The following is a 26,807-nucleotide window of genomic DNA, read 5'->3' as shown; positions in this document are numbered from 1 at the left end:
TTTTTTTTTATAGTTACACCATTTACATACCTGTCAACCTGTGACAATGAAAATGCAGGTCATGACCTGCATTGAAGAATCAAATCTCAGGTCATAACGCGTACGAACTTTTTCGAGCTGAATTTCAGTATTTATGGTACTTTTTTTCTTATAATTTAAATCAAAGTTACCAAAACATCAATGCATGTTCACTTTGTTAAGTAATTTTAAATCTTATTTATTATTATTTCATTGCACTTTTAGAGATTTTTTATAAATTTGTATAACACAGGCTTGTGTTCTTTATTTTACCCTCAAACATCAGCATATAGTTTTTCAACAGTAATTTTAAACTGTTTCAGACAAGCTATTCATCCTTTAAATTCATCATCCAAATCATTCATTGCGATCTAATTTTTTCATTGAAATTATACTATAATAAAATATAGTAATACAGTTAAAGGAAGTATAGATGTACAAAATAATTTTCAACGTTTTTTCAAAATTGTATAAAGGTAAAAAAATAATGAAAAGTTATATTTCAATATGTATTTGAATTTTATTTTTTTTAAGATTTAATCTTTTCCACCAAAAAAACGGAAATATAAAGAATAATTTTGAATGGTGACAAATAAGGGGAAGTAACTCTAGTAGAAATATGTTTGTAAAACAACAGTGCAATTTATTTACCACCTAAAGCTAAGGTAATTGGTGTTAATTAACAGTGTGTTTGACACCAAAGCTGTTAAGTGAAGCCATGCATGCACTTAATGGGTCACTTCATTTGACAGTTTACACAGCTAGATGAACTTCCTGTTCATGGAACAATTACGAATTTGCCGGTATTTCAAAGGAATATTACTCATGAAATCAATCTCAAGGCTAAGAAATACGGGTGAAAACGGGTCATTTTCGGAATTCCCGGGTTATTCAATGACCCGACGGGTGTCCCGGGTGATCCCTCAGAATTGTGAAAATCTCGGGTCACACCCGCAGAATACGGGTCGGATCTCCTGTAGTTGGTGATCGCAATACTGGTATACCAGTATTGTCCACAATACTGGTATAAAAATTTTGTACCAGTATTGTAACTTTTTTTTTTTAAAACAGCAATACTGGTACATCACTGATATACCAGTATTGTAGTTGTATTGTTAACTATACTTTAAGGTGTATAATGAAAACTAAATTTTAAGCAAAATTAGATATTGAAGATCAAAGGGAGATTAAATGAACTCAAAAAGATAGGGGATAATTGTAAAATCAATTAACAACCTGTTAAAAATAATAACTAAATAAACAAAATATTACTGTAATTAACTCATATTATTCAAACAATTGATAATTATATAAATAATTGCTAATAATTTTATCATATATATATCCAAGGATAAGATTTGTATAGTATACAAATCCTTGGATATATATATGATAAAATTATATATATGATATATCTATATTTTATTTAATTTAATTTAGATCAAATAAAATAAAAGCTAAATATTATAATCTGAGTTAATTTTTAATAAATTCAAACAAATTATTACACTATAACACTGTAAATTCAGCATTTACATGTATGCCATCATATTTTTTTACAGATATTTTAATATGACATTGTTTATGATCATATGCATTTGTTGGTCTTTATTTTCACTATAAACAAGATAAAAGATATCAATATCCATTAAACATTAAAAGTTGCTTTAATAATAGGGGAACCTGATTATAATCAAATTAACTAGTTTGTCTACATGAATGTTAAGGGTAGTTAAAGCAGTTGATTCAGAACCATGGACAATACAACATTTTGTACAATTTGTAGCAGATATACATGTACATGTATCTACTGGTACAAATACTCAAATACTAATACTAGACAAGCACTCCTACAGTGAGAGAGCCATACAGGTGCTATTTAAACTAGCTTGAAATCTAAAGAGCGTAAGAGAAAGTCCACAGACTGAATACCTAATTATCAATATAGGAAACTTGTGCAGAAATGCCATCTGAAGAAGAAATAAACAACACCAATGCTGATGATACAGAAGCTATAACAGCATTAATGTCAATATAAAATGCACTAAAAATATACTTTTGAGTCTTGGAAAGCGAGAGCTGGAAGAAAAGTAAAGAGTTTGTTAAAATGCTGAGACAGTACGTTTCCTTAAAAAAAACCATCAGAATATTTAAAACTTTCTTTGATTACACTCACATTGTACCATCTATGGCATCATCAGTTAAAGTTACTTCAACACACATGTACAATCATTCCATATAAAATTCTCATGTCATATGTTAATATCATTATGCATATATATGTGACACCTTTAATAAAAGATTAATTACCTATATGTATTGTTTATTTAAAAAAAAACACAATACTGGTACAATACTGGAATACAATACTGGTACAAAATTTTTATACCAGTATTGTGCACAATACTAGTATACCAGTATTGCGATCACCAACTACAGGATCAGAGAAACATTTCTTACAGTTTGAACAAAACAGTTAGATGAATTGGGAAGGCAGTTAATACAACATATAAACTGACTTATAACCTATAGCACCTGAGAAACTCACTCACTCATCAGAACTAACCACTAAAACTGGTATGACGGCAAACAAGACATGTCTTCAAGGATTATCTTTCCAGACAAATCTCTTAAGAGCATTGATTTTGTTGCCCAGCCAGTTCTTTTTTCATAACAGTGTGAACTTTTTATTTTGCTTTGGTTGTCGTTTGTTGCTGATGCTAGTGTCACTGTCTGTTTTTTGTAAATTGTTTTGTCTTTCAATCAGGTTATTGGTTATGTCTTGAAAATTATTTAAACACTGACCATTTAAAGCTTTCTACAGGCATCCGTCAAAGCTCTACATTGAAGGCTAGACCTGTAGCAACCGTTTGTTTTTTTACATATATCCACCGCATGTGATCATCATTGGGGAGGTTTTTTTTTGCAATCACACCACATCTGATTTATTTCCCTGCTGAACCATAGGGGGCATTCAGTTTTACCAACATATTTACATCTCCAAATTTGTTTCAATTCTCCAACTTTAAATTGCCTCCACCAAATATTATGTAACTTACTGTAGATTCTTTATTGTGGTTACCAATTTTCCTGCATATGGGAAAACTTGCATATCCACTGGTATTTAATTTCATGATTTTGTCGAAATTGGAGTAAAATCCTTTAGAAAATAAGTCATTTGAGTAATGATTAATTTCATGGTTCACTTGTATCCACAAAGTCCATTAGAATTGGTATCCAACAAATAATAATGAATCCACAGTATACACAATTCTAAAAACCGTGAATGTTTTACCCTTCTAGAGTTATGCCCTTTACCAATGGAACAAGAATATGTCCAAAGTATACATAATGTAGGATCAATATGTCTCACTTTTGCAAAAGTCTCAGGTTCAACAAAAATTTAGAACCATGTGGAATAAAACCTATTGGACAATCAAGACATACATCAAATATAGTAGAACTATTGGTTGTTTGTATAAAACACATTATTTACCACAAGTGATATCCTTATTCACAAATTCTCGGCTCGGTTAAACCCAGTGTAAAGACATATGCAATTTGCAAGATATGCACGTAGTTATCTTTTTCCTCACAAGTCTCAGTCACTGAACCATAAATATGAGGTCAAGGACAACAGACATACAACACATAAAATTTGTATTTGTATAAAGGGTATGAAGTATCAAGTTGTTCCATCTTTGACCATTGACCAAATTTAGAAACAAAAGTATCCCAACTTTAAAAGAACAAAATATTCAAATGTATACATAATAAGAATAGGAAATTTTCCTTTTATATAAAGATGAGATATATAAGATAAGATATAATTTATTACCAACTAAAGGCCCACAAGAGGCATATTGAGAATACAAGTATAAGGAAAAAGCATAAATACATAGAATGTACATACACAATAAAGATGTAATTAGGTAGTAAAAAACACAAACTTGATTTATAGTATATAATATAATGTATTTTGTATAGAAAATTAATAAATCTAACTCATGTTGACTTGAATAAAATTACCACCACATATGCATTTTGAATGCACAATTGTGGTATTTCCAAATTAAGATAATGCCAAAATAAAACAGAACTAAATATGTAATCTACATAGCTGTATACTCTATAAATGGTTCTATCACCTGTCAGTACTTTATTTTGGTATTGCAAATAGTTACTATAAATTCAGAAATTATTGTGAGGTTTTTATTATTGCGAAAAATGCGACAGAGTTGTAAACACAATAATTTAAACTCGCATTTTAAAATATTTTATATGAATTAAGCAGGATTTTTTTCTCAAAATCGTAAAAAATAAAATCGCATTTAAGTCTAAAATGACAAAATCACAATAATAAATGCATGCAATAATTTCTGAATTTACAGTAGGTTTTTCTTGGACTGTTGAGGATATCTACATTTTTGATAAAATTGATGTATTCTGGTTAATATTGGTTGGGTTTTGATTTATAAAAATATCTTGCCTTCTTTACTAATCATTGATATGTTGATAGTCCTTATAAATGTAAAGCTTTATTACAACTGTCACATAAACTTAACATTAACTAAGAAAACTAAACATTGACCCATGAACCATCAAAATGAGGTCCAAGGTCAGATTAACAATGTCAGGCAGACATGTACAACTAACAATTCATCCATACAACAAATATAGTTGACCTATTGTTTATAGTTTAAGAAAAAGACCAAAACACAAAAATGAGGTCAAAGTCAGATGACACCTACCAGTTAGACATGTACACCTTACAGTCCTTACATACATGATATACTGAATGTACTAGACCTATTGCTTATAGTATCTGAGATTTGGTAAAAAACATAACAGGCTTGACAAAAACTGATATGACTATAAGATCATAACTTTGTGTCTTATTCATTGTTTTGTTAATTATTGTAGTGTGTTGATTTGAGCTTTTTTCAACTAATTTCTACCTTATGTCATAACACCGCTTGTACAGTTTCAGTTCAAGGTAGGGTTTGGCACTCACTTTTTTACCCTTTAAGACAATGCCTGTGCCTGTTCAGGACATTGTGTCCATAAGCATATATAAGGGGTTGTCATTGTATCAGTGTTTACTTTTGTTTTTGTTTTAAATTGTGCATATAATCAGGCTGCTTGCATATTTGCATTTTTTTACACTCGTCACTGTGGAATCATTCAAAGCTTAGTATAAAGTGTGGGCTTTTGCTCTGTGTTTAAGGCTGTATACAAAATTATTATTAGCAATATGATTAAGGGCCTTACTAGGCAAACTAGGATTAAAACTATAGGTTTTAAACTATAGGTTTTGAAAGGGGAGAAAAAAATAATTCATTTATCTCAGCATGAACATCAATAAGAGAAACAGACCGCTTAGATCATACACTTAATATTTTGTTCAGTAAAACATATAATTCCTGGTATGCAAGGGTTAAATCTTGTCAAGGCATACATAATGATATCATTGTTCAAAAATAATTTAATCTCACCAATGTAATAGGAGTATTTAAGGACTTGATGGAAAAACCATGCAATTTGCATATAAAATTACATTCAAGGTGGCTGGTGGGTACAAAATTTTCAGCAAAAAATTAAACATTTGTTTTTTCATTACAAATTTTATTTATTACACTATTAGTTATCACTTAACGATATGGTACAAAAATCAACCAATAAAATTGATTCTGTTTGCCCCCAGATGACTTTTAAAATGTTTATATCATTGAAAAAGCTCCAAATTATCTCCCCTTGGTCCAAAAATGCCATTTTTTGGCATTAAAATTAAAGTATCTTTTTTAACATATCGGTGACCTATATTTTTTATTATTGTTTTCAAATAAGCTGTACATAAACTAAAAAATTGTAAAATTTAAGGGATTTCTGTAATGAGGTTATTTTTTTATTTCGATATTACCTTTATTTCTCCTATTAGTTCAACAGAAAAAAAGTACCTTTACAAAAATGTATTGTAAAGGTACTTTTAATAGGAGTAATCTCCTTCTTTTTTTTTAATTTAGACCCGCGAGCCCCCTTAAACTGCATTTCAGTATATATGCTACAAAAGAAGGAGATTACACACTACAATAATTTAACAAAACAATGAATAAGACACAAAGTTATGATCTTATAGTCCTATCAGTTTTTGTCAAGCCTGTTATTTTTTTTACCAAATCTCAGATACTATAAGCAATAGGTCTAGTTCAGTCAGTGTATCATTTTGCTTTTTTCGAAGGCAGATTGTAAGCTTAAATGAACGGTGACCCCAATTTTTTATTTTCTTTTTCTTTTAAGTATAAGGTAAGTTCATTTATAGAAAAATATAGCAAAATCCTATATTAGAATTTTTTTTTTTAATTTAGACCCGCGAGCCCCCTTAAACTGCATCTCAGTATATATGCTACAAAAGAAGGAGATTACTCCTATATCAAATATTGCATAAAAGCTAATACTTATAATATAATACATTTACATTTATACATTGTATATGAAAAAGTACAGTGTTTAAGTTTGTTTAGACATAACATGGAGCATAACATCTCTAAACACATCTAGTCCATGTGATAATCTCTAAACACATCTAGTCCATGTGATAATCTCTAAACACATCTAGTCCATGTGATAATCTCTAAACACATCTAGTCCATGTGATGCTGAAGTCCATGTGATACTGAACATAACATCTCTGAACACATCTAGTCCATCTGATAATCTCTAAACACATCTAGTCCATGTGATAATCTCTAAACACATCTAGTCCATGTGATAATCTCCAAACACATCTACTCCATGTGATACTAAATATTTCGGTGTTCTTTTCTGGATTCCCTAGCAGAAGTGATTTAAATCACATCATATTTGGTGTTTTGTTACCCTCAGTTCTGATCTTATGGTTATTGTGGGTATTCATCCACTCCCTTAAAGTCAATACGTGGTACGAAAACATACTGTAAAACCCATCTGTGGATACTGTTTGTGGTGTTAAGAATGTTCTGTTCTTCCATAAGACAAAATAGTTTGTAGAAAACATCAAGGACTTTGATAAATATGTCCCGCCATAATCTTTCGATTCTTTGATTGTGGACAGAAGGCCCAGTCATGAAGTTTCCTCTTCCCTCACCATTTACTGAAATTATGAACCATCCAGTGTCTGCATAGTCTGCATAGTCTGTACCATGGTCAGCACGTATTCTGCTGGTTACTCTATAGTTCTTCACACCCTGAACAAAAAACCTTGCAGTAGCCTTTGATGTGTTGAAAGTTAAAGCCCTTAGGAATGGAATGAGTCTTGGGTGATCATCAATACCACCCTGCACGATTATGCCCCATCTGAAATATTAAAAACACTAAATAAAGAAAACACTTATTATTGATTATTGAGCTCATATCTTTTCTATTATTTATATCTACAAATATAAATCTATTCCTATATGTGATGTATGTGTACATGTGTGTAGGCCAAACTAATGAATAGATATTTTGGGACTGTTGATAACAAATTTAAAAGGTGGCACTGCCAACTCATTTTTTTCCAAACTGCACTCAGGAAGAGGAAACCTTTTGATGCCTTCACATCAAATTTTTTTTGTCTTTTGACCCCATCAAAGCTATTAGATATAACAAGAGTGCACACGCTGAAATGTCTCGCCTTCTTTACTAATCATTGATACTATGTTGATAGTTCTAAACATAAAGCTTTATTACAACTGTCACACAAATTTAATATTAACTAAGAAAACTAAACATTGAACAATGCACCATGAAAATGAGGTCAAGGTCAGATGAACCATGCCAGGCAGGCATGTACAGCAAACAATTCTTCTATACAACAAATCAAGTTGATCTATTGCCTATAGTTTAAGAAAAACAAACCAAAACACAAAAACTTAACACTGAGCAATGAACCGTAAAAAGGAGGTCAAGGTCTAATAAAACCTGCAGGACTGACATATAGATCATAAAAAATTTCCATACACCAAATATAGTTGACCTATTGCATAAATATAAGTATTAGAAAAAAGACCAAAACTCAAAAACTTAATTAACTTTGACCACTGAACCATGAAAATAAGGTCAAGGTCAGATGACACCTGCCAGATAGACATGTACACCTTACAATCATTCCATAAACCAAATATAGTAGACCTACTGCATACAGTATAAGAAAAACAGACCAAAACACAAAAACTTAACCATTGAACCATGAAAATAGGGTCAAGGTCAGATGACACCTGCCAGTTTGACATGTACACCTCACAGTCCTTCCATACACCGAATATACTAGACCTATTGCTTATATTATCTGAGATATGGACTTGACCACCAAAACTTAACTTTGTTCACTGATCCATAAAATGAGGTTGAGGTCAAGTGAAAACTGTCTGACGGGCATGAGGACCTTGCAAGGTATGCACATACCAAATATAGATATCCTATTACTTATATTAAGAGAGAATTTAACATTACAAAAAAACTTAACTTTTTTTTCAAGTAGTCACTGAACCATGAAAATGAGGTCAAGGTCATTGGACATGTGACTGACGGAAACTTCGTAGCAAGAGGCATCCATATACAAAGAATGAAGCATCCAGGTATTCCACCTAAAATATAAAGCTTTTAAGAAGTTAGCTAACGCGGCCATCCCTATGTCAAATTTTCTACAACAAAATTTGCAGGATCGACAAAAATTGTGCATTAACAGGTGTTATACACAAACACTTTTTACATCACTATGACAATGAGAGTAATCCAATGTATTGTTTCACCAAGATTTCTACATGCACAACTTTTTGTTTTTGACTGTTAACTGATTTATAAATACATAGACATTATTAGGTGCAAAATAAAATTTCTCTTTGTTTTTTATGAAATTCATTTCTTCAAAGAATACTTATAAAAATGTTTTTTGTTAAGCCTCGATCACACCTTACTGGATAGCTCGAACGGACGCCTTATGGATAACTTTTTTTCAATCCGTTCATGTCCGTTAAATGTCCGTTCTTATCTGTTAGACGTTGGTCCATATCCGTTGCATGTCCTTTAAGTGTACGTTTTATCTGTCGACTTCCGTTCTGTCCGGTTGAAAATTTTGAGCATGTTCAAAACTTTGAACGGATGTCCAACGGATAAAATGTCCGTTGAACGTCCGTTAGGCGTCCATTTTGTATGGTACTCGTCTGTTTGGTGTCTGTTTTGTTTACGTTACGTGTCCGTTATACATCCGTTGGAGGTCTGAAAGATAATTTCACCAACGGACTTCTTCCGGGCGTTTAATGGATAAAACAGATGTTGAACGAATGAGAAACGGACTTCTTATTATTCATAATCGGTCTTAGAGTAATGGCACGTCTTCACAATCAAGCAGCTCTTATGCAGGCCAGACATTGTACTTTGGCGGCATTTTGAAGAACAAACCAAAACCATTTACACAGAAACATTTTGAATATTAATGCGATTTACATGCATTATTATTGTCGCCTTTAATTTTTTCGTATATCTTTTCATCCGTTTCATCCGGTAATTGCTTCCGTTAGGTGTCCGTTTTATGCGGTACTCGTCTGTTGGATGTATGTTCGACATCTGTTCTGTCCAGTACATTTTCGTTTCTCGTACGTTGCATATCTGGTGTATGTCCTTTATGCATTCGTTACACGTCCATTTTATTCGGTCAGTACATCAACAGACTCTCAAAGGATAACAATTTTGTCAACGGACAACATTAATTTTCATCCGTTAGGCGTCCGTTCATGCTATTTGGTAAGGTGTGACAGAGGCTTTAAGAGCATAAATTAATAATATGAATATTTTTTTGACGTTAGAAATTAAATATTTATATATACAAGTAAAAAATCATTGATAATATGTACACATACAGAATAATTAGGGTAACCTGTACACATGCAGAAAAATGGTTTTTTTTGGAAAAAAAGTTTGTTTTTGATTCTGAGAAAAAAAAAATGTTTGTTTCACCCTCATCTGCCACTATATGTAATGCTAAAATTGAAAGAAAAAAATTGTTTTCGACTTGTCGCGAAAAAAATAGATTGTTTTTTTAATTTGTCCAGAAAAAAAAAACATAGCCCCCCCCCCCCCCCCAGAAAATCAAATGGTTGCTGCCTTACCACAAAGAAAGCATTTTTCAATCAGCTTCAGTCATTCCCTATATAATCAACCAAATTTTTCCCACAAAAGGAGGGGGGGACCCCAGGGCCCCCCTCTGGATCCGCCTATAAACCTACACGTAAAAGTATAGCAGAAACATGACTTTTTTTTTAAAATCCTTCAGAAATGGTATGTGTTAAATATATATTTTTGATGGGACTATATATAGCGATTCACATGTCATGATTCAAAGACCTTCAAACTGAATTACTAATTATTTCATTTAGTTTTAAAACTGTTAACCTATATCTGAATGTAGATGTACATGCACATAAGATATCTATTCAGCAGCCACAGTGATAATCATGATAATCAATACCAACCTGATTAGTGATTGATGAGTGTCAACATGCCAAACTGAGTTTGCAGTGGGGACAATGTATTGATGCCTTTGGTACATGACCATCTTGTAGCAGTTCCAATTAAGTCTACTCTGCCTAATATGTCTCTGCATCTCTGACGCTGAACATTTACTCATTTAGTTTTTTTAAAAATAAGCTTGGACCTCTATAGCACCTAAATAAATAATAAAGGGGTATTCATACTTTTTTGCTATTACAGTGTCAAATGAAACTAATGTAGTACTACATTGCATAACAAACTTTTTAAACTACTTTTACAACATTGAACAAGGCAAAATAGAAAGTCGAATTTTAAGCCAGTATTAATAAATCAATGTTATTTAATTTGAGCATGCAAATTGAAGATACTGTTATATATTTTACCATGTTTACTGTTAATGCATTGACTCAACAAAACTTTTATGATGAGAGTCGCAGACACTATATAAGTTTGAAAGTTTGACCACTAAATGCCACATGTTTTAAGTGGTAGTTAACTCAAGTCGAAATAAAAAGAAGTGGCATGAGTGCCAATTAGACAATGTTCCATCAAAACACAATGTTGTTTAAGATAACAATCATATGCTGTAGTATGACCTTCAATGCTGAGCCATAGCTAAATGTGGATCAGCTTCAATCATATACCATTTTTCTGATTAACTTATGGCCTTCAATGCTGAGCCATAGCTAAATGTGGATCAGCTTCAATCATATACCTTTTTCCTGATTAACTTATGGCCTTCAATGCTGAGCCATAGCTAAATGTGGATCAGCTTCAATCATATACCATTTTTCTGATTAACTTATGGCCTTCAATGCTGAGCCATAGCTAAATGTGGATCAGCTTCAATCATATACCTTTTTCCTGATTAACTTATGGCCTTCAATGCTGAGCCATAGCTAAATGTGGATCAGCTTCAATCATATACCATTTTTCTGATTAACTTATGGCCTTCAATGCTGAGCCATAGCTAAATGTGGATCAGCTTCAATCATATACCTTTTTCCTGATTAACTTATGGCCTTCAATGCTGAGCCATAGCTAAATGTGGATCAGCTTCAATCATATACCTTTTTTCTGATTAACTTATGGCCTTCAATGCTGAGCCAAAGCTAAATGTGGATCAGCTTCAATCATATACCTTTTATTCTGATTAACTTACCTCTCGTAGGAACAGGAAGTTAAAAATAGCAAAGAGTTTGAAATTATATGTATTCAATAATTCAGAAAAAATAAAAAAAATGCATTTCAACAAAATATGTTTTCTTCTTCTTTTTTTTTTAATTAGATTCTCCATTTTAGACCTACTGGAAGTGTTTTAATTAGATTATTATGACCATTACAAATATTTCTTAAGTATATCTTCAAGTTAAATTACTTCATTTTCAAAATATGGAATAATTTCTAGACATAATGAATACAATCCAATTAAGTTGAAAATGGAAAATCTTCACACATTTTTGTTTGGTTGAAAAAAAAATGTAAAAACTTTCTTAAACATACACAAAACATGTCTAAAATACATACATTACTGTTAGTTATATCGCACAAACATTTCATGCAGCCACAGTAAAAGTTACCTGAAAAAGAAATATGCATCCTTAAATAAATCTGTCATCATCATTTTAAAATTGAGGCAATATTCAAGGCACAATAACAAATAACTGTGCATTATAATTATTTTGTACTGTGGATTCATTTATTTTCGTGGATATCAATTTACGTGGATTGCTGATAACTTGCATATTCGTGGATATTGAGATTTCGTGGTTTTGCCGATCCCTGTATACAAAGCCTACTTGAAAATATGATATTCGTTGAACATTTGAATTCGTGGTTCACCTGTACCCACGAAAATTGGTATCAAACCAATAATAATGAATCCACAGTATTCAACACAAATTGTTTGGTCCATGTCCAAGATAATTTTTTTCCTTCATTGTTTAATCATGAATCATTTTATTTTTAATTGTTTCAGGTTTTGTGATGTTGGAGAAGTTTATGGTTTACAGTATAGGTTTCACTCATTGTTAAAGGCCATATGCTGATCTTTAGTTTGCTTACATTCGTGACATTTGTTCTCTGGTTGATAAATGTCTTATTGGAAATCATAACACATCTCTTTATTCTAGTACATGGAGGCAATTTAAGATAACGAAAAAACATAAGATTTCCTAAATTTTTTACGTCCCTTCGAGATTATATATTCAATTATAACTTAAGAAAACATTAAAACGTAAGATGCACATCTATAAAAACTGTGGCATTAACATTCTTTAGGATGAATAGTTCATAAATCTTTGTTTTTATTCTTACCATTAAAGTCCTATCCAATGGCCATTCTCAGCCTCAATCCTTGTGGAAAAGCTGTGATGCTATAAACCTGAAATGTAAAATGCTTAGTTATTTAAAATGGTTTGAAAGGACCATCATTGTTGATATACTCTGGGACTAATAGATATATGTATAAGTTCCAGACATACTATATGTATATCAAATAGACAAAATCTACAAATGTGTAATAGATGTTGAGAACTTTTAAGTAATTACATCAGAAATATAATTGTACTGATAGATGAAAGAGGAGATTTCTGATTAAATCTAATAATACAATCAAGTCTTATTTCCACACCTGAATCGGAACATCATCATAGAACCTGAAAAGAATTGAAAATTGACATTTTACATCTTTTGTGAAAATGATATGAAAGATGAAATACAAAAAATAATTCAAAGGTTTATGATTTGAATTTCAACTGCACAAGAAATTATTTACAGATTTTACAGAGTTATCTCCCATTGAATGAAAGAATCTTGCTGTTAATTGTACTGTAAGAAACAATCAGTTAAATAATCTACTGTAGATTCATTTATTTTTGTGGGTACCAATTTTCATGGATTAAGTAAAACTTACATATTCATGGATACTTCATTTGTGGTTTGGCTTAAGTATGCCAGTCTGCACAGAAAACTTTTTCATCTTCTAGTCCGGAAACTAAATATCAAAATTTGTCCTTATATGACTATATTAAATTTTGAAAATTTTCACTAGTCCGAATCAATATTTACTAGTCTGGGGCATCGGACTAGTGGCTAACCGTGCAGACTGGTATGCTTTCAAGCATTATATAAAAAAAATTATTCGTTGAATATCTAATTTCACGTTTCACCTGTACGAAGGAAATCCACTAAAATTGGTATCCAATGGATGACAATGACTCCATAGTACTTAAGGAAGTACACCACTAATTCATGGTCCCATTGCTTTCTATGTTAAATTCCTCCGTTTCAAGCAGGCACACCTCTATTGTTTGAAGTTCTAATAAAGTGGCAATCATTGCATTTCAAAGCAACACTATATGATGTCTTGTACTGAAAAAATCAACACACCTTTAATAGCATATAAGAAAGAACTGGTTCCCGGAACTTTGGATGTATCAAAACAGGTACTTCAGGTTACAAGAGCGCAATTATTCGTAATGCATTTTCCATAGGGTACCACTAGTTTTCCGTATTTTTTTTCTCTAAGACTACACAAACTAGCGAAAAACGGGTGGCAGTTCCTGTTACTAGAAATGCCAGTGTTGCATAACAACCAAAAAAAAATATTGGTCATGCGGCTCAAATTGCCTTAAAATGCAGTTGAAAAAAATCGTCTACTTTTTTTCGCTTAATGAAAAAGGCATATTTTTAATGGCTCCGACGTGCAGAAATTGAAGATATTTTCTATACTTCGTAAAATGTGAATATGATTTTCGGCAATTTTTAAACCTAATTGGATAAGCTTTCGATTAAATGTAATTCCAATCCTGTATCAACCAATCAGAAGCCGTATAGGATTCTATTCTGAGTACCATCTTGGGGTAAAAAACTTGCCGGTTAAATGTAAAGAAATAATTGCGCTCTTGTAACCTTCAGATCTGACAAACAGACAAAATGTTCCCTCTTTTTAAAATTTGGTGCAGTTTTTTTAATATTCAAAATTAAAAGTCCAAAAGTGTTCTACAATGATCACCAGTCCTTCAGCTTTCATTTGATACCAAAAATACCTAAATATTCTACACATTTTGAAAGTTACACTCATGCGTAGGAACTATTTTGTGTTAAATATGTACTACTTTCTGGCCGGGGCTGAATTAGTGGTGTTACACCTTAATGACTTAAGTACTTACAAGGGGTAATGGGGTCATCTTCACACTTCTATTAATCATCATATCATTTATTTGGCATAATTATCTTTCCATGTGGACTGCTTCCAAAAGATAAAACCAGATGATCTCCAGAAATACTTCAGCATGACATCAGTCTCTTTCTACAGGTTGCACTTTGTAAATCCAGCTGTTTCTCTAACCATGCCTCTTTTGGGGAGATCTAGAATATTCATAGAAAATTAAATTTTGTTAACATACTGGCTCTCAGTTATGCTCTCTTTGTTGCATCTCACAGAGACATAACTTTGGAATGTTACCAGTTAATAGACCTCTGCATATTGTTTATATTGAAATCTATGGTAACCTGACTGTCAAGGTAGGGGTAGTTAAGCAAATTGGTGTTAGTTTAAACTCTGAGAAGTACAGGGCATATAAACATTGAAAATATGCGGCACAGCCCTATATTTTGACCTTTTGAAAAAAATAGTAATGCATATGAACATTCAATTCCTAGATATGATTTTTTTCAAAACTTCATAGTAAAAGTGGTACCCCAGTAAACAATCCAACGTTGACATTACGTTGTGACAACGTAATACTATTGTTGTGACAACGTAGTAAAATTACGTTGGTACAACGTAATTTTGTTAACTCCAAGGCACGTGCTGACAACCATCCACACAACGTTGGCACAACGTGATTTGTGACGTAATTTATTACCATCATAAAATGTTGTAACAACGTCACAGCACAACTATAAATGTCCCTTGTCCTCATTTAATGTTCTTTTTTATAATTGTTCATGAACATTAACAATGTGTAAACTGTTGATATTTATAGCCTTTTTCTTCTTCGCTGTGAATACCACTGTCACTCTAATATAGTTATAATCAATTTAACTATTGTCAGTTTATTGTTTTAATTTTGTATGCCATAACCATTTAATGTAAATGTGTTTGTGCGAATAAAATATTGTCTATTGTCTATTGTCTATTTAATTGATAGAATCAATACAATTCCATTGAAGAAGTATGTAAACAGGGTCTTTATTTTTTCTCTTGACCCGTTTTAAGTTGTAAATTTTTCTATGTGGGAAAGATGGACAGATATGTACTCTATTTCCAAACTGCCAGCTGTATATGAAATTGTCAAAAAGGTTTTTTTTTTTAATCTTTTTGGCAGGTTTCAGTGTGAAATGTATAAATATCTAGTTTTCCCAAAAAAAGTTGTTTAAGGTTTATAAAGTCTTAAGTTTTTAACTTTTGCAATACTGAAGTACAAGAATTACACATTTCCATTTAACAAATGCAACTTTTCTTTCTTTTAACAAATATTACTTTTCAAAAAAAGGAGATTTTGTATGATGGCCAATAAGACAACCCTCTATCCTAAAATCAAATATTGATGATGTTAGCAATTATAGGTACATGTACAGCCTTCAACATGACATCTTGGTACATGCTTCAAATTCTGAATGTTTAGTGTTTCAGTGGCCTAGAATATAGATTTCACTATGATGGCGGAAATTCTAGAATGTAGGTTTCACTTTGACGACGGAAAACCATTTTTAATGAATTATTCAGAACTACAACAAACTACAACATTTACCTTTATATTTACTGAAAATTCATTCAGCTGGATTCACTACACAATTACAAGCTAGGAAAATTGGCCAAAAATCTGACTGTCTAATTTATAAATATATATATTCTACACAATTCATACACACTTTTAAAAATATCCCAAATGAAGAAAATACCTGAAATTCAATTCAACTAACTATTGCTTTTTTTCCATTGACCAACTAGAGATAGTATAAAAAAGAAGATGTGGTATGATTGCCAATGAGACAACTGTCCACAAGAGACCAAAATGATAGACCTATCCAAAAGTTAAGAATTCTTTTTTCTTACAATGTACATGTAGCTACATGAACCAATAAAAAAAATAATAGTTTGTTTCTGAATTTTTAATTTTTATTCCAAATTTTAGTCTTGTGTTGGTTGTATACATTGTACATGTCATTCCAAATGTTGGTTTTCTGACCTCTAATCAGCTGGGCAATTTGCGCAATTGTTTCTGCATACATGTAGTTGGTATTGGTAATGTTTTGTACTCTAGCTCAGTCAATATAGTACACTGGATATATGTAGGATGGCTTGTTTCTAAGCTAAGACATTTTCACATATATGTGGTTAAATTTTCGGAATACGAAGTGCGATTTTTTTTCACACAACAATTTCTTTGAAAATTTAATACTTTGAATACATTAAAACACTCCATAGTTTTACATATTTATACTATGATCCTCTACTTTCCAGATCAACACAAATGGTAAAGCTCAGTCTCTTTTTAAAAATGAAACATGTTCAATATCACTACAGAGACAATTTTTGTTTACACACAACTTTTGTGTTCCTCATTTGATGGCGCATTAGTTCCTCATTTGGAGGCGCATTAGGAATATTGATACAGCTGGTCTTGTGTTGATTTCAGATCTCTGAAAAAAAATCATAAATTATAAAATACAAAAAAATCAATTGATCCCAACTTATGAATTACAGCAGTTCTTAAAAATTATCCTGTGTTTAAACATAATCAAAATTTTTTCTATTGCTGGTCCAATAATAAACTGCAGATTCATAATTATGTTGTGTTGTTACTGAGATGTTTGTATCTTTGCCAATTATACACATTTTGATGATGTATGTTAGAAATTTAACACAATTTCAACAGTATATAATTATTCATAACTTATGATTAACCTTTGTTCTTATTCAAAAAATAAATTTGTTGTTAAATTGAACATGTGTTAATAAAATTATGTCTGTTCCAGAAAATACTATGTCCGCCCCTAAGGGACAGCCCTAAGCCCTTTTTTAAAAAAAAATCCCAGTACCGACAGAATTAAAAATTAATAAGAACAACACTCCCTTTGCATTTTGGTATTTCATACACAACCACCCCCAAATAAAATTTAAGAAAAGATCTTTCCCTGGGGGAGAGGGGACATAATATTTTCTGAAGCAACCAGTGGTTATTCTACAAATAATAATGAGTCGAAATAATTAATAAAGGAAGTTTGGTTTCACAATATTGTCATTTTTCAATTAATTTAAGATATGCAAAGGATTCTACCTTAATAAATTTAGAATGTACATCGATACAACAAGACCTCATAGCATATGCCAATGAACGCAATCTATAAAATCAACAAATTATAATTTGATAAATAAAATTAATATAAGAAGAATGTGTCCATGAGCCATAAATGATCTTATCAAACTTAATGTAAAGGACATATCTAGAGAACATTAAAGCAGATGCTCTCCAAATTCAAACTTTTCGTTTTATGATAGTAAGCGTTGTGTATTGGTTGCATAACATGTGGTTTAGGCAAACTTTAGATAACAGAATCCAATTTTGAGTTCAATGTACATGTATGTACGTACAGTACAAGAGTTAAACTATATCACTCAGTTAAGGAGGACATAAAAAGAGCTGATCAACTGATGTTTACCTTTTTAAAATCTTGGTCCAAATTTTTGAGCTGGTGCATGCTTAACTGTTACATGGTTACTGCAATGATTTCCTCAACCTCAGACACATTGGATCTGTGGATTTATGTACAAGACTCTAGAAAAAAAATTAAAAATACATTCAATTATCTTTTATATTCTTCTGTCTGTTTCATATAAAAAAAGAAGATGTGGTATGATTGCCAATGAGACAACTCTTTACAAGAGACCAAAATGACACAGAAATTAACATTTATAGGTAACCGTACGGCCTTCAACAATGAGCAAAGCCCATACCGCATAGCCAGCTATGAAAGGCCCCGAAATGACAATGTGAAACAATTCAAACAAGAAAATTCACCGCCTTATTTATATAAAAAAAAATGTATGCATGTTAGTCCAACAAATCTTTAGGAGAACAAAGTGACAAATTTAAATGCATTCCAAAATTCATATGTTTTATGATTGATTACAACATTGTTTCTGATCACATATTTAGTGACTGTACATGTAGCTCGTCATTGATAAATATGTAGATTTCATACTATAAATTGTACAGCAAAAAAGATGTCCCTATGTACTCTTTTTTAACACCTGTACACTGGTTTTATCCTGAAAACAAGAAAATTTTACCCAACTTTCAAGGCTAGATCCTAGTCTAAATCATTATGACACTTTCAAGACTTGGAAGGCTGGTTTTTATTTTTTTCTGGGACGCCTTCCTACAACGACCTAGTCCCATTACAACAACTTTGATGGCTATCTTAATTTTTTTCTGTGACGCCTATATTTTACAACATCTTTATTGGCACAATTGTCTATTTCCATGTCAGACCCAGTGATACAATGATTGATCGTTTGTTGGTCAACATCCAGTGGCAAATATTTCATGCATGTTAGCGTCAACCCCCAGTGATATATGCAGTATAATCATTAATAGGCCGAGTTGGTAATATGCCAAGTTTGAAATGTGCGGAGTTTGTAATGGACCCAGATATCTAAAGTGCTGAGATGTTTAGCTTCACATTTTCTGATATTGATAACATGGATAAGACTTTTATGCTTCAATGATTATCAAAAAATAACAGAGCAAAAGACACTTGTAGCCTTAATATATAGGGATAGTAGCTCTTGTCACAGATAGAAAACAAGTACTTGTGGCTGTGCACCCCTCCCCCTTTTTTTTTTACTTTATACAGTTATAACTTATTTTTAATTGCATATATCTTCAGAAACAACACAAGTTAGTCAAGCAACTTGATAAATGGATTCAAATAACACACATTATGGCTAAAATATCTTGTATCAGTGCAATAAATTGACAGTATAAGAAAAAGTATCATATTTCAACACGGTCACGTATAACAGACTTGAAAGAGGCGCCCAACACGGTAACAGCTGTTTTATTTTCATCAATCAAACTTGTTTTTATCATGGAGAACCTATTTGGTGTAATGTGCAATCATTATTTTACCTTTTTCTTTGTTCTGGAATCTGGATTAAGCTAAATTTCCACTGCAAATTTCTCACTGTTTTCAAAATTCAAGCGGCGAAAGTGCGCATGCTCAGACTTTTCATAGTATGCAGCGGTAAAACCCCGAGTACTGCTGAACGTTACACTAATCAAATTGTAAAAAACGATTATGAAATCCAAGTGATAAATGATGACAAAATTTTAATGATATATTAAACAATAAATATTCATATAAAATACATATATTAGAACATTAAAATAGGATTTGTAATATTTTCTTTGACATCTTGGTGCAAATTATGTCTACGGGAAAAAAGGGAGAGTTTTTTTTTTTAAATCGAAAAAAATCGTAAATATATTCTAGTGAAGGTGAATGATCGATATATCCAGGAATACTCATTATGACATACCCAAAAAAATTCGTCCAATAAAACCAGATTTTTACAATGTATTCACTACGTTCTTATAATGTCGATACGACGTAACAAAATGTTATGTCGGATTATAACAGTTATAAGCACGTTGTCACAACGTAATAAAATGTTACGTCCTGACAAGGTACTAAATTTACGTGAATCCGACGTAATTTTATAACGTCGTCTGTACGTCTGCATCCAACGTTGGATTTTTACGTTCCCACAACGTTGGTACGACGTAAACTCACGACATGACGTTCAGACGACCATTAACCGACGTTGGGAGTACGTCGTGTGTTTACTGGGACAGTGTTAGCTGTAAAAGGAGTTCCTATGGGAAATTGCATTGTCAATATTTACAGAAATGCAACAGTACAGGCATAAGCAGGAAGCTTGTAGGTTATTGGCCACTAGCGAAACATCTAAGCTGCCCGTCTCCAAGGGTCTGTGATGGAGGCCATCTATACATAGATGAATGTTGGAGGTAGCCAACTAATTAAAGGAAACACCACATACAGCAAAATCACCTGCCGTAATCGTACTTACATTGCCTAAATTTCTTCAAGTCTTTCACTTTCTGCTGGTTCTTTTACCTTCCTTGGTAATTTGAAATAAAATAAAGTCATTATTATTCAGATTAATCTACAAAAATCACAAAATTTGTGATTTTCATCATTCCAAAAAATATTTAAAAATATAGATTATAGTTATTTTAATTCTAGATGGATAACCAAAATTTAGTTAAGTAGTCTTTGAGAAAAGATTGAGGAAAAAAGATTCGATTTGTTTTTTTCAGCACTTTAAAAATTCAAAGTTGTTCAGCAATTTATAAAAATTCAAAATATAAACAAATAGGAAATGGGCAAATGACAGAACTTAAATATGCTAACAAGAAAAAACTAGTCATGATTATGCTGTAGACCAAATTATTAAGTCATTCTATTCAGTATCTTAAAACCAGTAAAATTATTGGTAATTGACATTTCATACAACTTTCATGTTGCACATGTTTGAAAAATATTTTACAACATTTTGACAATGATTGGTACTTTTTCAGTTGCTCTGGTATGTAATTGATAAGGAAATATATAAATGCCAACGAATTGCATATAGGAACAATCTGAGAAAGTGTGAATAAAAATTCAATGTAGATTTTTGTTAAAAAATAAAGAATTAAAAAAAAGTTATTCACATATCAAATATTCACCTTAATTAAAACAAAAATGAGAAAAAAAAATGAAATTCAAATGAAAACAAACAAAATCTTTTAAGTACAGCTCCATGTTAGAATCTTGCAGGGGATGATTCACTTGGGTCATCAGAATTGGATACAATTTCACATGAAGATGTCATGTCCCAACATAAAGCAAATTAGTTTTGAAAAATTGAATGTCAATTGCATTATATAAGCAACCAAAACAATAAAAAAGGCCAATTTCTAAAATTTTTAATATAACACCAAAACCCCCATTTTTGGGCCCTCATTTTGGATGATTTGTAACAATTATGACATAAAGTTAAAATATTTATTAAGTTTAAATTTGAATGATTGTAGGATAATTTGGTGGAAGCTGGTTTGATAGAGAAAGCAATTCAAAAAGGGGAGATAATTCTGTTGATTTCTCTATATTTTCTTATTTTTTAACATTTCAGTGGGTAAAAAATGGTAAAACCAAAAAAGAAGGAAATCCTAAACACAGAGAGGGATTTAATTATTTGAGTTACTCCTGCGATAAAGTTCTCTTTTGAGAGAAAATCATTTTTGTGTAAATATTTTCAAATTTCCTGTAGGCTGACTAGAATTACTGACTTCTTTTGCTATCAAGTTTTTTCCCCAAAATATACTATATATCTTATGTGAACTCTTTGTTATTTGTTATCTATTTATAATTGGAATTACATGTACTTTGTATATTCTGAGATTTGTTATTACTATCTTTTAATGAATAACATTTGTTTAGGTTCCATTTAGTGCTTATATATAATTATGAACCACATATATATTTGCCAGTTTCAAAAATGGCTTTGATATATATATATTCTATTTATACTGCAAAGTTATTTTCATTAAAATGTATTCAGTATGAGGTAAAATTGTACGGTTTCAGTTTTATTTATATTGTACTTTTGTAACTGTACAAGCACAAAATATTCTGCCCCATAGAACAACTTGACAAAACAATATGAGTATATTATTTAAATTTACTAAACTTAGATGCAACTTAACAAAACAAACAAAACTAGTTAAGTAAAAAAACTTACATTAAACAGTTCTACTTAATTCCAAGTTGCAGAAATTTTCTATAGCGCCTCCAAAATAAACATTGAAACATATTGTTACTTAACATTAACCACCCACATACAACATTTTATTACTGTGAACCACCTGGCATTACTTTTTTGCAAATTCAAGGAAACATAAATCCATAACATTAAACATGTCCATACCTGCCAACTGTCACTATTTGCAGGGGATTTCCCCCATGAAAGCTCCCAAACAAATTTTTTAAAGAGGAATTTTGTCCCAATTTTAAACAAAACAGTTAATTTTACAATGTCTTTAGGCTTTAAAAAGTTTGAAGAAGCCAAAACACAACATAGAGATGCATTTGAAGGACCCTTTGAAGGTTTTTTATGACTGTAAGAGCCATCATGGAAGCAAAACTTCTATGGGCATTTGAAAAATTTGGCAGGTATGCATGTCCCATTTGTGGGATTTTAATGATATTTGTAATATCAAGTGTAACATATGCTACCTGACAACCAACAACACTTGACCCATCATCAATAGTAACTTTTATATCTTTGGCAGTTAGCATGTTTTTTTCCTGAAGCCACAAAGGTTTTCATCTTTGTTCTCATATGGGCAATTTTAGATTCACAACAAGATTTTCCAGTCTGTGGTTCACTGTAACTGTATTCTTTAATATTATTACCTGTAAAAGAAATTATGTTGGCATTAAATATCAACAGTTGTTTTCTTATTTAGGGGCTTATCAAGTAATTATAGGGGGGATAAATCTGACATATTAGAAATAATTAAGATCTGAAGATGCAGCAACTTTAAATTTGCTTTACTTTACTGGTAATCAATGTTATACATGTAAGATAAGTATTTTTTTTAAAGATTTTCATTAATGCAAATAATGCGGCTAAGTGAGTAATAATAATAAGAACTTGCATTCTGATATCTGACACAAAAATCAGTATGAATTACAATAATTAATCTTGTATTTTTGTCCATTCTTCAAAAATCACAATAATGAATGCATGCAATAATATCTGAATTTACAGTATCTAGCTATATCAAATTTATCAATTGAAATAAAGATTACTAATTAATCTGGAAGAATCAGTCAATTTACTGTTTATCCCACAAAAATAAAAATAAACATCATGTGGTCAGAGTTATCTCCCATTGACTAAATGTAAAAAATTTAAAGTACCGTAGAAACTGTAAAATAGTTTCAAAGAGAGGGTAGGGGCCTATGTAAAGAAAAATATACTCAACTTTCAATGTTCTTCTTCTGTACAAGTTCCCCAGGAATCTGAAAGAAAAAAAAAGAGTATGAATTAGTAAAATAGTTTCAAAGAGAGGGTAGGGGCCTATGTAAAGGAAAATATACTCAACTTTCAATGTTCTTCTTCTGTAGGCATTCCCCAGGCATCTGAAAGAAAAATAAAGAGTATGAATTAGTAAAATAGTTTCAAAGAGAGGGTAGGGGCCTATGTAAAGAAATATATACTCAACTTTCAATGTTCTTCTTCTGTACGGTTCACATTCGGCATCTGAAAGAAAAATAAAGAGTTTGAATTAGTAAAATAGTTTCAAAGAGAGGGTAGGGGCCTATGTAAAGAAAAATATACTCAACTTTCAATATTCTTCTTCTGTATGCGTTCCCCAGGCATCTGAAAGAGAAAAAAAAGAGTATGAATTAGTAAAATAGTTTCAAAGACAGGGTAGGGGCCTATGTAAAGAAAAATATACTCAACTTTCAATGTTCTTCTTCTGTACGCGTTCCCCAGGCATCTGAAAGAAAAAAATAGAGTATGAATTAGTAAAATAGTTTCAAAGACAGGGTAGGGGCCTATGTAAAGAAAAATATACTCAACTTTCAATTTTCTTCTTCTGTACAGTTCCCTTCCGGCATCTGAAAGAAAAATAAAGAGTATGAATTAGTAAAATAGTTTCAGAGACAGGGTAGGGGCCTATGTAAAGAAAAATATACTCAACTTTCAATGTTCTTCTTCTGTATGGTTCCCATTCGGCATCTGAAAGAAAAATAAAGAGTATGAATTAGTAAAATAGTTTCAAAGACAGGATAGGGGCCTATGTAAAGAAAAATAGACTCAACTTTCAATGTTCTTCTTCTGTAGGCATTCTCCAGGCATCTGAAAGAAAAAAAAAGAGTATGAATTAGTAAAATAGTTTCAAAGAGAGGGTAGGGGCCTATGTAAAGAAAAATATACTCAACTTTCAATGTTCTTCTTCTGTACAAGTTCCCCAGGAATCTGAAAGAAAAAAAAAAGAGTATGAATTAGTAAAATAGTTTCAAAGAGAGGGTAGGGGCCTATGTAAAGGAAAATATACTCAACTTTCAATGTTCTTCTTCTGTAGGCATTCCCCAGGCATCTGAAAGAAAAATAAAGAGTATGAATTAGTAAAATAGTTTCAAAGAGAGGGTAGGGGCCTATGTAAAGAAATATATACTCAACTTTCAATGTTCTTCTTCTGTACGGTTCCCATTCAGCATCTGAAAGAAAAATAAAGAGTATGAATTAGTAAAATAGTTTCAAAGACAGGGTAGGGGGCCTATGTAAAGAAAAATATACTCAACTTTCAATGTTCTTCTTCTGTACGGTTCCCATTCGGCATCTGAAAGAAAAATAAAGAGTATGAATTAGTAAAATAGTTTCAAAGACAGGGTAGGGGTCTATGTAAAGAAAAATATACTCAACTTTCAATTTTCTTCTTCTGTATGCGTTCCCCAGGCATCTGAAAGAGAAAAAAAAAGAGTATGAATTAGTAAAATAGTTTCAAAGACAGGGTAGGGGCCTATGTAAAGAAAAATATACTCAACTTTCAATGTTCTTCTTCTGTACGGTTCCCATTCAGCATCTGAAAGAAAAATAAAGAGTATGAATTAGTAAAATAGTTTCAAAGACAGGGTAGGGGCCTATGTCAAGAAAAATATACTCAACTTTCAATATTCTTCTTCTGTATGCGTTCCCCAGGCATCTGAAAGAGAAAAAAAAAGAGTATGAATTAGTAAAATAGTTTCAAAGACAGGGTAGGGGCCTATGTAAAGAAAAATATACTCAACTTTCAATGTTCTTCTTCTGTACGCATTCCCCAGGCATCTGAAAGAAAAAAATAGAGTATGAATTAGTAAAATAGTTTCAAAGACAGGGTAGGGGCCTATGTAAAGAAAAATATACTCAACTTTCAATGTTCTTCTTCTGTACGCATTCCCCAGGCATCTGAAAGAAAAAAATAGAGTATGAATTAGTAAAATAGTTTCAAAGACAGGGTAGGGGCCTATGTAAAGAAAAATATACTCAACTTTCAATTTTCTTCTTCTGTACAATTCCCTTCCGGTATCTGAAAGAAAAATAAAGAGTATGAATTAGTAAAATAGTTTCAAAGACAGGGTAGGGGCCTATGTAAAGAAAAATATACTCAACTTTCAATGTTCTTCTTCTGTATGCGTTCCCATTCGGCATCTGAAAGAAAAATAAAGAGTATGAATTAGTAAAATAGTTTCAAAGACAGGGTAGGGGCCTATGAAAAGAAAAATATACTCAACTTTCAATGTTCTTCTTCTGTAGGCATTCTCCAGGCATCTGAAAGAAAAAAAAAAGAGTATGAATTAGTAAAATAGTTTCAAAGAGAGTATAGGGGCCTATGTAAAGAAAAATATACTCAACTTTCAATGTTCTTCTTCTGTACAAGTTCCCCAGGAATCTGAAAGAAAAAAAAAGAGTATGAATTAGTAAAATAGTTTCAAAGAGAGGGTAGGGGCCTATGTAAAGGAAAATATACTCAACTTTCAATGTTCTTCTTCTGTAGGCATTCCCCAGGCATCTGAAAGAAAAATAAAGAATATGAATTAGTAAAATAGTTTCAAAGAGAGGGTAGGGGCCTATGTAAAGAAAAATATACTCAACTTTCAATGTTCTTCTTCTGTACAAGTTCCCCAGGAATCTGAAAGAAAAAAAGAGTATGAATTAGTAAAATAGTTTCAAAGAGAGGGTAGGGGCCTATGTAAAGAAAAATATACTCAACTTTCAATGTTCTTCTTCTGTACGCATTCCCCAGGAATCTGAAAGAAAAAAAAAAGAGTATGAATTAGTAAAATAGTTTCAAAGAGAGGGTAGGGGCCTATGTAAAGAAAAATATACTCAACTTTCAATGTTCTTCTTCTGTACGCGTTCCCTAGGCATCTGAAAGGAAAAAAGAGTATGAATTAGTAAAATAGTTTCAAAGAGAGGGTAGGGGCCTATGTAAAGAAAAATATACTCAACTTTCAATGTTCTTCTTCTGTACGCGTTCCCCAGGAATCTGAAAGAAAAAAAAAAGAGTATGAATTAGTAAAATAGTTTCAAAGAGAGGGTAGGGGCCTATGTAAAGAAAAATATACTCAACTTTCAATGTTCCTCTTCTGTACGCGTTCCCTAGGCATCTGAAAGGGAAAAAAAAGAGTATGAATTAGTAAAATAGTTT

At 31.6% G+C, this 26,807-nt stretch overlaps 2 long non-coding RNA genes across 3 annotated transcripts; both read right to left on the bottom strand.

Moving 5' to 3' along the window:
- Positions 1-3,833: 3,833 nt before the first annotated feature.
- On the bottom strand, positions 3,834-23,550 carry LOC143072287 (uncharacterized). 2 transcript variants are annotated; one of them, XR_012977119.1, is made up of 8 exons: positions 22,840-23,550; positions 20,630-20,680; positions 14,697-14,895; positions 13,695-13,896; positions 12,841-12,907; positions 12,052-12,104; positions 10,506-10,698; positions 3,834-7,350 (listed from the first exon to the last, which is right to left on the bottom strand). It is a non-coding gene; the product is annotated as an uncharacterized LOC143072287 (long non-coding RNA). The 2 variants fall into 2 exon arrangements; XR_012977118.1 differs by lacking the exon at positions 3,834-7,350 and adding an exon at positions 8,228-8,621 and having other exon boundaries at positions 22,840-23,549.
- On the bottom strand, positions 16,630-19,772 carry LOC143072286 (uncharacterized). Its single transcript, XR_012977117.1, has 3 exons — positions 19,668-19,772; positions 18,196-18,311; positions 16,630-17,175 (listed from the first exon to the last, which is right to left on the bottom strand). It is a non-coding gene; the product is annotated as an uncharacterized LOC143072286 (long non-coding RNA).
- Positions 23,551-26,807: the final 3,257 nt, after the last annotated feature.

The sequence above is a fragment of the Mytilus galloprovincialis genome, chromosome 4 (genome assembly GCF_965363235.1).
Source record: "Mytilus galloprovincialis chromosome 4, xbMytGall1.hap1.1, whole genome shotgun sequence".
NCBI lineage: Eukaryota > Metazoa > Mollusca > Bivalvia > Mytilida > Mytilidae > Mytilus > Mytilus galloprovincialis.
This window is presented reverse-complemented; position numbering and strand designations above follow the sequence as displayed.